The sequence below is a fragment of the Heteronotia binoei genome, chromosome 5 (genome assembly GCF_032191835.1).
Source record: "Heteronotia binoei isolate CCM8104 ecotype False Entrance Well chromosome 5, APGP_CSIRO_Hbin_v1, whole genome shotgun sequence".
Lineage (NCBI taxonomy): Eukaryota > Metazoa > Chordata > Lepidosauria > Squamata > Gekkonidae > Heteronotia > Heteronotia binoei.
The window spans coordinates 13,261,961-13,272,951 of NC_083227.1; the positions used below are offsets into that span (position 1 = coordinate 13,261,961).

Genomic DNA, 10,991 nt, shown 5'->3' on the forward strand with positions numbered 1-10,991 from the left:
GCAGGTGGCCAAGAAAGAAGCATGGCACAGGAGGATTTTGCAAGCCATTCAAAACAGCTTTAAAAGGGTGAAAAACACCAGAATTAAACTGCCCATCTGCCTGAAAAAAAGTGCAAAAGTGAGACAGATTCTGTGAAGCGAGGGGAAAGCCGTAAGAAACATCGTAAGAAGCGAGGGGGGATTTTCCTGCCCATGCAAACCCTATATCCTCCCTCCCCCCTGCTCTCCCACCACTTCTTCCAGAAGGCCATATTGCTCCTGCTGCTGCTGTACGTTTCGCAGGACTGCTAGCCAGCAGGTGGATGGAAACAAAATCTCTCCCACCCCCATCTCCCTGACATTTCACATCGTGTCACACAGTTTACATTCATAGTATATTATAGGGGACAACAAAGAAGCGTGGCCAAGGGTTCGCCAGATTTTCAAAGCCATAAGAAACGTCTTAAGAAGGCTGAAAAAGACCAGGATGAAAAAGCCCTGCAAATGGCCTTCATTCTGCCCAAAAAGAACTGGGAAAGTGAGGCCGGAAATGGCTCATTGAGCGAGGGGGAATTTCCCTGCCCATGCAAACCCTATATCCTTCCTTCCTCCTGCTCTCCCACCCCTCCTCCCTGACATTTCACAGAGTGTCACACAACTTATATTCATAGTATATTATTATTTGCAGGTGCACAAGGAAGCATGGCCCTTGCGGCTTTTGCAAAGAAGAACAAAGTTCTGCAGGTGGAGAAGATTGACATCCCAAATTGACCCCGGACCATCTGCCTGCCCATCAGCTGTACTACCACCGAAATACAACCACGGAGACGGGACGTAGCTAGATGGACCGACAACTTGGCCCAGGAAGAGGCACCTTTTGTTCCTCTTTGCTGTACAGTCTATTTTCTAAAATAACAGCAACAGAATAGTCCCCACAACAAAGGGCAAGAGAATTAAATCACATCGCATAGAGTCTTCCCTGCAACATCTGGCTCAGCCATTGGTGGGTGACATGAACCTCTCTTTCAGAGGCCTTCCCATAAAGACCACGTGGCGCCAATATCGGCCTTGTCAGTCCCTCTCTTCGTCACCTTTCTCCTTTGTCAACAACCGCCTGTCGTTTGAGATGGAGTCATTTAATACGTCAGCAAACTGGATGGTTGAAGGCAGCAATCCGGATCTTACCCCGCCCCTCCCCTGCGCCACGCTTGCCTGAGCCAAGCCTGCCGGGCCCGTTCTGTTTTTCATACGTATTTTGGGACGATGTCACCAGTCTCTGCTAGGAAGGGGCGATGATCCGGCTGAGTACACAATGGGCCGTGTCATCCGAGGCCAGAGAAGAGGTGCTGGGTCTGAGTTCAGGGCACACGTGAAGCACGGGAAGGGTCCAGCGACGCTGAGAGCTGTCGACTTTGCTGAGAGGCAGGGCTTTATTAAGGACATTGTGAAGATATCGTTCATGATCCTGGCTGAGGAGCCCCTCTTGCCAAGATTGCTTTCCGTGATCCATACGAGTTTAAGAAACGAACAGAATTGTTCATTGCAGCTGAGGGCATTCATACAGGACAGTTTGTGTACTGTGGCAAAAAGACTCAGCTCATGTTGGCAATGCGCTACCTGCTGGCACTCTGCCAGGAGGCCCCATTGTCTGTTGTCTTGAAGAGAAGCCTGGTGATTGTGGCAAACTGGCTCGTGCTTCTGGAAACTATGCCATAGTTATCTCCCACAATCCTGAAACAACAACAAAAAAAACCAGAGTAAAATTGCCTTCTGGTTCCAAGCACAGCAAACAGAGCAGTTGTTGTTATTGTCGCTGGCGGTGGCCGTATTGACAAACCTATCTTGAAAGCTGGGTGAGCTTATCACAAACACAAAGCCAAGAGAAACTGCTGGCCCCGTGTCTGTGGTGTGGCTATGAATCCTGTCAAACATCCCTTTGGTGGTGGTAACCACCAATGCATTGGTAAGCCCTCAACCTTCAGGAGAGATGCTCCAGCTGGTCGTAAAGTTGGTCTCATTGCAGCCTGTCGTGCAGGTAGACTATGGGGAACAAAGACTGTGCAGGAGAAGGAGAACTAAGGCCTTACGTTCAGCATTCATAGAAAAATAAATGTTGTGAGAATGGTAAAAAAAAAAAAAAGAGGAAGTGGCTATGTTTTCGATACCAACTGGCTCAGACCGTGCAAAAAAATGTTGGCACCTTTGTCAGGGCACTGCAGTGCTGTTTGGATAATCATTGGCTTGCTTCTGTCCCCTGCAAGAGAGGCCACATAGGCACCTCTAATCAATCCCAAGAATCCTCTTCCTGTCCGTTCCCTCCCTCACCCTCCATGTCCTCTCCTTTCCTCTCCTCTCCTCTCCTCTCCTCTCCTCTCCTCTCCTCTCCTCTCCTCTCCTCTCCTCTCCTCTCCTCTCCTCCTTAACTTCCTCAGCACTCAGCTGTTATATATATATATATATATATAACATACAATTTAGTTACGATGTCAGAGTAAACAAGTTAATTTGTAAAAACCAAAGCATTTACAGTTCCCAGGAAAAACCAGGTGATGCCCTCCCTGGAGCAAGAAATTCCTGAGGATTTGGGGGTGAAGATGATCTGAAGAAGGGAGAGCCTCTTGAAACACATCAGTAGCCTGGAGGCGTGTCATCACCTCTTGAGCCATTACCGATTTAAGTCAAGTGCAAGAAATTATAGAATAAATTATAGAATAAATAAGAAATAACATCTGCTGGAAATCTATCTAAGTCTTGGGTATGGACTTCAGTATGTAACGGAATGTGTGCATTATGGCTTTGGTACATGTATGTCATGATTGTTGAGAGTATGAGGGTGTAAATACAGTTACACACGCTTATTTAAACAAGTACTTACAGTGTGTTACTTTGTGGTTGCTCAACCTTTACAGTGGAGTTTTGTGTTTTGCCAGGCACCCACCTGGAGGTTGGCAACCATGTAAGGTGGGGTTGGGAGCTGCCCCCAAATGGGATTTCGAGGGTTTGCGTTACTGAAGGGAGGGAAGGAGGATGGCAGCTTGTCCCTCCCCTTGCCCTCTGATTCTCCCGGCACAGCCCCCCCTTTCAACAACTCAGCTGCTGAGCCTGAGATGTACAAAAACCTCCCCCCCCAGTAAAGATTTTTGTGAACACCTTACATTGCAAATTCCAAAAGTCAAAAAGTACAACCCCTGAGCTCTATAATTAAGGTTGCCGACCCTGAGTTTTATTATTTACAATTCGTATTATAGGGCTGCTAACCTTATCATGACAGTTAGCAAGACGGCAACAGCAACGACGACAGATGTATACCCTCTCGTTCTCTCTGAATCAGAGTCTCAGAGTGGCTTACAATCTCCTTCCCCCACAACAGCCAGCGTGTTGTCTGGACAAGGTTGCCTTCCCTGAGTTGGGAAATTGCCGAAGATTTGGGTGGGTGGAGCCTGGGGAAGGCGGGGCTCGGGGAGGGAGGGGCCTCAGCAGGGAATAATGCCATAGAGTCCACCCTGCAAAGCAGCCATTTTCAGCAGGGGAACCGTTCTCCATTTTCTGGAGAGCAGAAGAGTATTTACTCATCAGATGGCCCCAGCCAGCAACAATTCTGCCCAGGGGTCATTTGGTAAAAAAAAAAAATAGCTACTGGAATGCCCAGTCCCCACCCCTCCTAGCTGAAAAAAAAAATCCCCTCCTTCTTTGCCTCCCAGGGAAATCTCCCCAAAAGAACATACTGCAAGGCATATGAAAGCTCATACCTTGAAAAACACTTCATGGATCTAAAGTTCCAGTGGACTCCAGCTTTTCTCTCAAACACTCGGAGGTGGAGAGAAGGAAGGAGAGGCAGCCCAGCTCCTCTCTGCACAACACAGAGACAGAGGAAGGAAGGAAGGAAGGAAGGAAGGAAGGAAGGAAGGAAGGAAGGAAGGAAGGAAGGAAGGAAGGAAGGAAGGAAGGAAGGAAGGAAGGAAGGAAGGAAGGAAGGAAGGAAGGAAGGAAGGAAGGAAGGAAGGAAAACATCGCTCAGGCATTGCAGCCTGTGTCAGTCTTCAAGGCTAGCTTTTCTCTACACAATAGAAAGATGGGGGAAGGAAGGAATCAGAGCACAGCTCATGCTTTGCTGGGGGTGGGATTAGTTTTGGCTTTTCTTGTGACCCGGTATTGAGGCTTCCATGGCCTGGTGCCAGGTTGCGACCCTGCAAAAGAGAAACTCCAGGCTAGGGCAAATGCTTAGACTTATCTTTGAATTTCTAGAACTCACTGTTACTTTGTTTGGGAACCTTGGATTTATGTTGCCCGGATCAGAATGCTGATATGACTTGAGGTTAAGGTATGCTGACCTACCTTCTGGATTGTATTTTAAGATATTATACTGATGACTGGTGGGACCACCAAGTTTATTTAGGGAAAAGACCTTGCACCTTAATAAATTCTGAAAAAAAGATCTCTTGGAATTGGCCTGTCTGTCAGGGCTCTGCAGACGCTTTCAGTTGCCTTGGATTCTACCTGTGCAGAGTTTAATTTGGGGTCCTGAAACCTGGGCAAAGGAGCCCGCATACTGGTGTAACATCTTAGGAGAAGCAGAGTGGGCTGGTGGGCTGCTTCCATAAAAAGAGCCAGCTTGGTGGCAGTCAATCGATCAAGGTGTGCCTCTCCTCTCAGGACTCCAGGCCAGCCTCCCGCCAGGAAGCCAGGGGAGAGATGGAGGTTAACTGCAGGCAGAGCGCTACGAGGGGTTCATCCCCCACCCCGCGGCAACTTGTGGAATGCGAGGTCTCCTCTTGAGCCCCTTACGTTTTCCAACATAATCTTGGAAGCTTTAGCACCCGATTGACCGCAGCTTCCATTTTGAAGTGTCACGGAGGCAGGAATGCATCATGATGTGATGGCAGCTGCAGGAACTGAGCTTCTCGTGTCCCAAATCCACCCTGAAGCTCACTGGAGGGCTGTGAGCCAGTCCCCCTTCTAGGCATCCACTGAGGCTGTGATACAGAAGCTGGGTTGGAGCTAGCCAAGATATTTCAAGATCCCAGGTTATAAAAAAAAAAAAAAAACATACCAGAAAGGAATAGAGATCAGCTATCTTCAGAAACAAGGAGCCCCGTAGCACAGAGTGGCAAGCTGAAGTATTGCAGTCCAAGCTCTGCTGAAGACCTGAGTTCAGTCCTGGTGGAAGCTGGGTTCAGGTAGCCAGCTCAAGGTTGATTCAGCCTCTCATCCTTCTGAGGTTGGTAAAATGGGTACCAAGCTTGCTGGGGGAAAAGGGTAGATCACTGGGGAAGGCAATGGCAAGCTACCCCGTTAAAAAGTTTGCCGTGAAAACTTCCTAATGCGACATCACCTCATGGATCGGTAACGACTGGTTCCTGCACAGGGGACTACCTTTACCTCGGTGTCTTCAGAAGCATTAATATCTGCATGGATCTCAAGATCTGTTGGAAACGGGGATGCCAAGTCACTTCCCCCCAATGTCCAAAAAGCCCAGCCCAAACTCTCTCCTCTGTCAGAGGTGTGGCTCAGTTTTATGCAATCCTGGCAAGCTATTTAAGATGCAGCTGCTTGTTACACAAGAAGCCACAAGCAGGAGAGTTTGGTTTGAGAATTGCGCTTTGTGATGGACCCCTATTAATTACCTCTGTTCAGGAAGGGTTTTCCCATCACTTTCTCCAGGAATAGCAGAAAAGGCACTGGGGACTTTAATTAGAAAATTGAATAAAATAACAAAATTGATTGGAAATAGCCGGGTGGGGATAAGCAAATACTGAGACACCTCCCAAGTGTCTCTCTCCCAGGAATCTTTTTTTCCCTTTTAACCACCACAACTGTCAAAACCCAACTCCCCCTTCAGAACTTTGTGGCCGTGTTCCAACCAATGGGAGAGCTAGGAAAAGAGCTGTCAATCATAGCCACTCTTTTCTCTCTGCCTCTTTGCCATTTTTGCAAAATCACCCTTTGTTTTAGTCCGTCACAGCTTCTTCACTAGAACGCGAAAGAGACTCTTTCCTGATGGACAAGCCGGACCATGCACAGGGGTAAGGCAACATCAGGGGTCATGGAACCAAAGAGCTGGAGAGGTGGATGACAGCCATCTAGACTCATAGAATCATAGAGTTGGAAGGGACCTCCAGGGTCATCTAGTCCAACCCCCTGCACAATGCAGGAAACTCGCAAATACCTCCCTAAATTCACAGGATCCTCATCTGTCAGGGAAACGCTGGCTTTGGACTTCCTGCATGGAATTGGGGGGTAGAGCAATACTCTCTCTGAGCTGTGGAGTCTTGTGAGCAAAAATTCTACTTTGTGATCTACTGTCATTAAAATCATGAGCTACTGTATGAATTAGTTTGCTCTGGAACCATCTTTCCTGAGCTAAGACAAAAATGTGTGAGCTGAAGGCTAAAAAACTGTCATCTAGCCCTCACTAACTCAGCTCAAAGGGAACTCTGGGGTGGAGTGTAGATGGCCTCTGAGACTCCTTCAAAGTCTAGGACTTTAAGCAAGCTGGGAAATGTAAGGGGTGGATGTGAATCCGTGGGGGGGGGGGAGAGAGAGAGAATAACCACGTCTGTATATCTCTTCTGTCTCTGTGTGCCAAAGGTGCATAATGATATCTATGTGATTAATAGAATCATAGAGTTGGAAGGGGCCAAACAGGTCATCTCGTCCAACTGCTGCTCAATGCAGGATCAGCCTAGATTGTCCCTGACAGATGTTTGTCCAGCAGCTGCTTCAAGACTGCCAGTGAGGGGGAGCTCACCACCTCCCTAGCTAGCTGATTCCCTGTTGAACAACTCTGACTGAAAACATTTTTCCTTCTACCCAGCTGTTACCATTCCACCCTTAACTTAAGTTCTGACCTCTGCTCCCAAGAGGAAGAGTTCCCTCTTCTTATCATGTATTGATAAGGTGCTGAAACCAGGCAACGATATGTCTCCATTCTGTTTCCCTCTCTCAGTGTGTGTGGGGGAGAAGACTGTTTCTGCTTCCCCATGAAGAAAGGTTGAAGAGGTCAGGGCTCTTCAGCTTGGAGAAAAGATGATCGAGGGGCTGACATGATGATGATGATGATGATGATGATGATGATGATGATGATGATGATGAAGACGACTACAGATTTATACCCCACCCTTCTCTCTGAATCAGAGACTCAGAGCGGCTTACAATCTCCTATATCTTCTCCCCCCACAACAGGCACCCTGTGAGGTGGGTGGGGCTGAGAGGGCTCTCACAGCAGCTGCCCTTTCAAGGACAACTCCTTAGGTTATGCCTAACCCAAGGCCATTCCAGCAGCTGCAAGTGGAGGAGTGGGGACTCAAAGCCGGTTCTCCCAGATAAGAGTCCTCACACTTAACCACTACACCAAATTGGCATAATTTTGTAAGCGTGATAGAGGCTTACAAAATTATGCAGGGGACAAAGAAGGTAGAGGAAGATGTCCTTTTCTGCCTTTGTCGCAATGTAAAGACTCCTAGGCTTAGAACAGATCGAAGGAAGTCCTTCACCCAAAGAGTAATTAACATGTGGAATTCAGTGCCACAAGAAGTGGCAGCAGCTACAAGCACAGAGCGGGTGGTAGAAACATATGGAGCAGAGGCCCTATGGCTCATAGTCAAGGTATAGATGTCTGGGGTGTTGGTATTTTTTATATTCCTGTACATTAGCAGAGTACTGACCTGGTGGAATCAGCTCCCTATGGAGATCCAAGCCCTACCTGGCTTGCTGGCCTTTTGTAGGGCCTGCAAAATGGAGCTGTTCCACAAGGTCTTTGGATGAGGCAGCGGGCATCTATTTATTGATCAGTTGGCCTCCCCTCTACTGCTCTGCTGTTCTACTGCACTACTGTACTGTGATGCTGTATTGTGGTACTATTTTGTGCTATACCACAATAATGTTGTTAGCCGCCCTGAGCCTGCCTCGGCGGGGAGGGCGGGATATAAATAAAAGGTATTATTATTATCGCACCATCCTCAACATCCACTGGAGTGACTTTGTGACCAACACTGAAGTCCTCAAGCGGGCAGAGGTTACCAGCATCGAGGCACTGCTGTTGAAGACGCAGCTGCGCTGGGCAGGGCATATTTCTAGGATGGAAAACCACCGCCTTCCCAAGATTGCCCTGTATGGCGAACTCTCCACCGGCCATCGAAATAGAGGGGCACCAAAGAAGAGGTACAAGGACTCCTTGAAGAAATCCCTTAGCACCTGTCACATCAACCATCACCAGTGGTCTGACCTAGCCTCAGATCGCAAAGCATGGAGGCACACCATCCACCAGGCTGTCTCTTCCTTTGAGAACACGCGCATAGCTGGTCTTGAGGACAAAAGGAGATTGAGGAAGAATCGCACTGCTACAGGACCAACCCTAAATCAGACTTTTCCCTGCAGCCGCTGTGGCCGGACCTGCCTGTCCCACATTGGTCTTGTCAGCCACCAGCGAGCCTGCAGCAAACGTGGACTATTGCACCCTTCTTAAATCTTCGTTCGCGAAGCCAAGCCGAGAGAGAGAGAGAGAGAGAGAGATTATTATTATTATTATTATTATTATTATTATACCACCTTGCTGTCATGTCATCTTGCTGAATCATCTTGCTGCACTTTGATGAATGTTGTAATTGGTTTTATTATAATTTTATTGTGATTTTATTTCTATTTGCTGTACTCTGCTCTGAGCCCCCAATGGGGGAATGGGCAGGATATAAATAAAATAAAACAGTAATAATAATAATAATGATAATAAACAACTACCCTGTAAGCACAGCAAAAGCCATGTGGTTAGCTGAGGCTGCATGTGTGCAATCGTGAAACAAAAAGTATATGGAGACTTCTTTGAGATTTCAAATTAATAAGGAGTTTTATAGGAACTCCATTCTCTAGATAGGAAAAATAGGAGATATGTATCTAATCCAACTAGCTGGATGAACAGAGACGACAAGACGTGCCCTGCTCTCATGATGACAAAGAGGGAGAGTGTGACAAAGTGTGTGTGTGAGAGAGAGACATCAAGCTGGAAGGAAGGAACTTCCCTGAGAGTAGCAATCTACACTTCAAAGGGATAGCAGCAGACAAGAAAGGAAGGATGTCCTGTGTCCTCTCTCTGACTCTTTGACAGCCCCCTCCGAACTCTGCGGCTGAGAGACAGTGCAAAGGCCTCCACTTCCAACATAGGACAGTGATGCTCCGTATTCTTGGTATATGGGTGGCCACAGTGGGAGGGCTTCCAATTTTATAATTTTTATTGATTTTAACTATAAAAAGAAAAAGCATAAGCATAGATACAGAAGCATTAAAGAGGGGGAGGGGTAGATACAGAGTGGAAGACCAGAAACAAAGAAAAATGCAAATATATCTTTTACATTTCTACCTCCAAATGAAATACCCAATTCTTTCTGCCAGCAAGTATTACATTTTCCCCTTATATTTTACCATCTTTATCTTTCATTATACACTTTTTACTAAACTATTACTAAAAATACAAGTCTAAACTATTCTTCAGCACATTTAAGTATAAAAAAGACAGAGAAGTCTCAACACAGAACTAACTGGCTAAGCTTAACCATATTAAAAATACAGACTAACTAGTTGTTTTAACGTCGTCATTAAAATGAGCATAAGAAACAAATATCTTTATCCTTCTAACTTACTTATTTCAAACGGAACGAAAAAGAAATCAGATTTAGAAGAAGAAGAAGAAGAAGAAGAAGAAGAAGAAGAAGAAGAAGAAGAAGAAGAAGATATTGGATTTATATCCCGCCCTCCACTCCGAAGAGTCTCAGAGCGGCTCACAATCTCCTGTACCTTCCTCCCCCACAACAGACACCCTGTGAGGTGGGTGGGGCTGGAGAGGGCTCTCACAGCAGCTGCCCTTTCAAGGACAACCTCTGCCAGAGCTATGGCTGACCCAAGGCCATGCCAGCAGGTGCAAGTGGAGGAGTGGGGAATCAAACCCGGTTCTCCCAGATAAGAGTCCACACTCTTAACCACTACACCAAACTGGCTATGATTTAAAATATCATAAAACGTAGAGAGATAAAAAAGTGATAAGCAGAAAGAAAACATAGTAATTAATCTGTCTCAGTATAAATATTTTCTCCAAACAAACATATTAAGAGCAGATCTACCAGATTACAGAATAATTGTGTTGTCTGCCTTCTTAAAAATTAATCCAAGTTAACTATTTATTTATATAAAATTCTTTTCAAAACTTTTCAATCCTTTAGCTCTTATATCCATATTGTTCTAGGAGGAACAACTTAATATGTCCCAAAAATCTCACTAGGCCTTTTAAAATCGCATGTCAGTTCTCGTTGAGAGTTCCATGTCCAAGTACCCACAGAGAGAAACAGTTTAAAAACCCTTCTTCCTGAAAATTTCCCACGTCTTGATTTTTTTTGCTGAGATATACCTTCTCTTTCCTTAGTGCAGTCATCCCTCTTGAAAAAAATAGTAAGGATCCCACGCCACTTGTCCCTCTCGAAAAAATTTCAATCAGTCTTGATTTCCGGTCCTTCTTTTTAACTGCGCAATATGGTTCCATTTTGGTTTTCTTCTGTTCGTTTCCCAGCGGATCACTCTGCAATTCCAATTCCACAGACGTCACCGAGATCTCTTTAACACTCTGCTCATGTAGATTTGAGATTTCGCTAGCTTTCAACATAAAAGCTTCCATTTGCTTTTTATCAACTCGGTTCGTTAATGAACCAAGGTCTTGCTTTAGAGAAGTTATGGTATCCATTATATCTTTTTTATAAAACATTTCGCTTGGTAATGCCATTTTTCTCTACCAAATAACTCAGTCTATTAATCAAAGTTGAAAAGTAACTTAGAGAACCAGTTGTCTGTCTCTCCAAATCTCCTCCAGCCGTGTGTTTTGATTGTTGCCATTTCAGTTGCATTCAGGCGGCAAAGACAAATCTCTCTAAAATATATCTCGTTTTCGTTCAGACCATATTATAGCCAGATAATAGTCTCATTAACACATATTCAGTTATAATCTGGGTCGATTTAAGTATCTATATTCAGTC

At 45.8% G+C, this 10,991-nt stretch overlaps 1 pseudogene; it reads left to right on the forward strand.

Moving 5' to 3' along the window:
- The first annotated feature begins 1,275 nt into the window (after positions 1 to 1,275).
- On the forward strand, positions 1,276 to 2,119 carry LOC132571130 (large ribosomal subunit protein uL2-like; annotated as a pseudogene).
- The last annotated feature ends 8,872 nt before the right edge of the window (positions 2,120 to 10,991 follow it).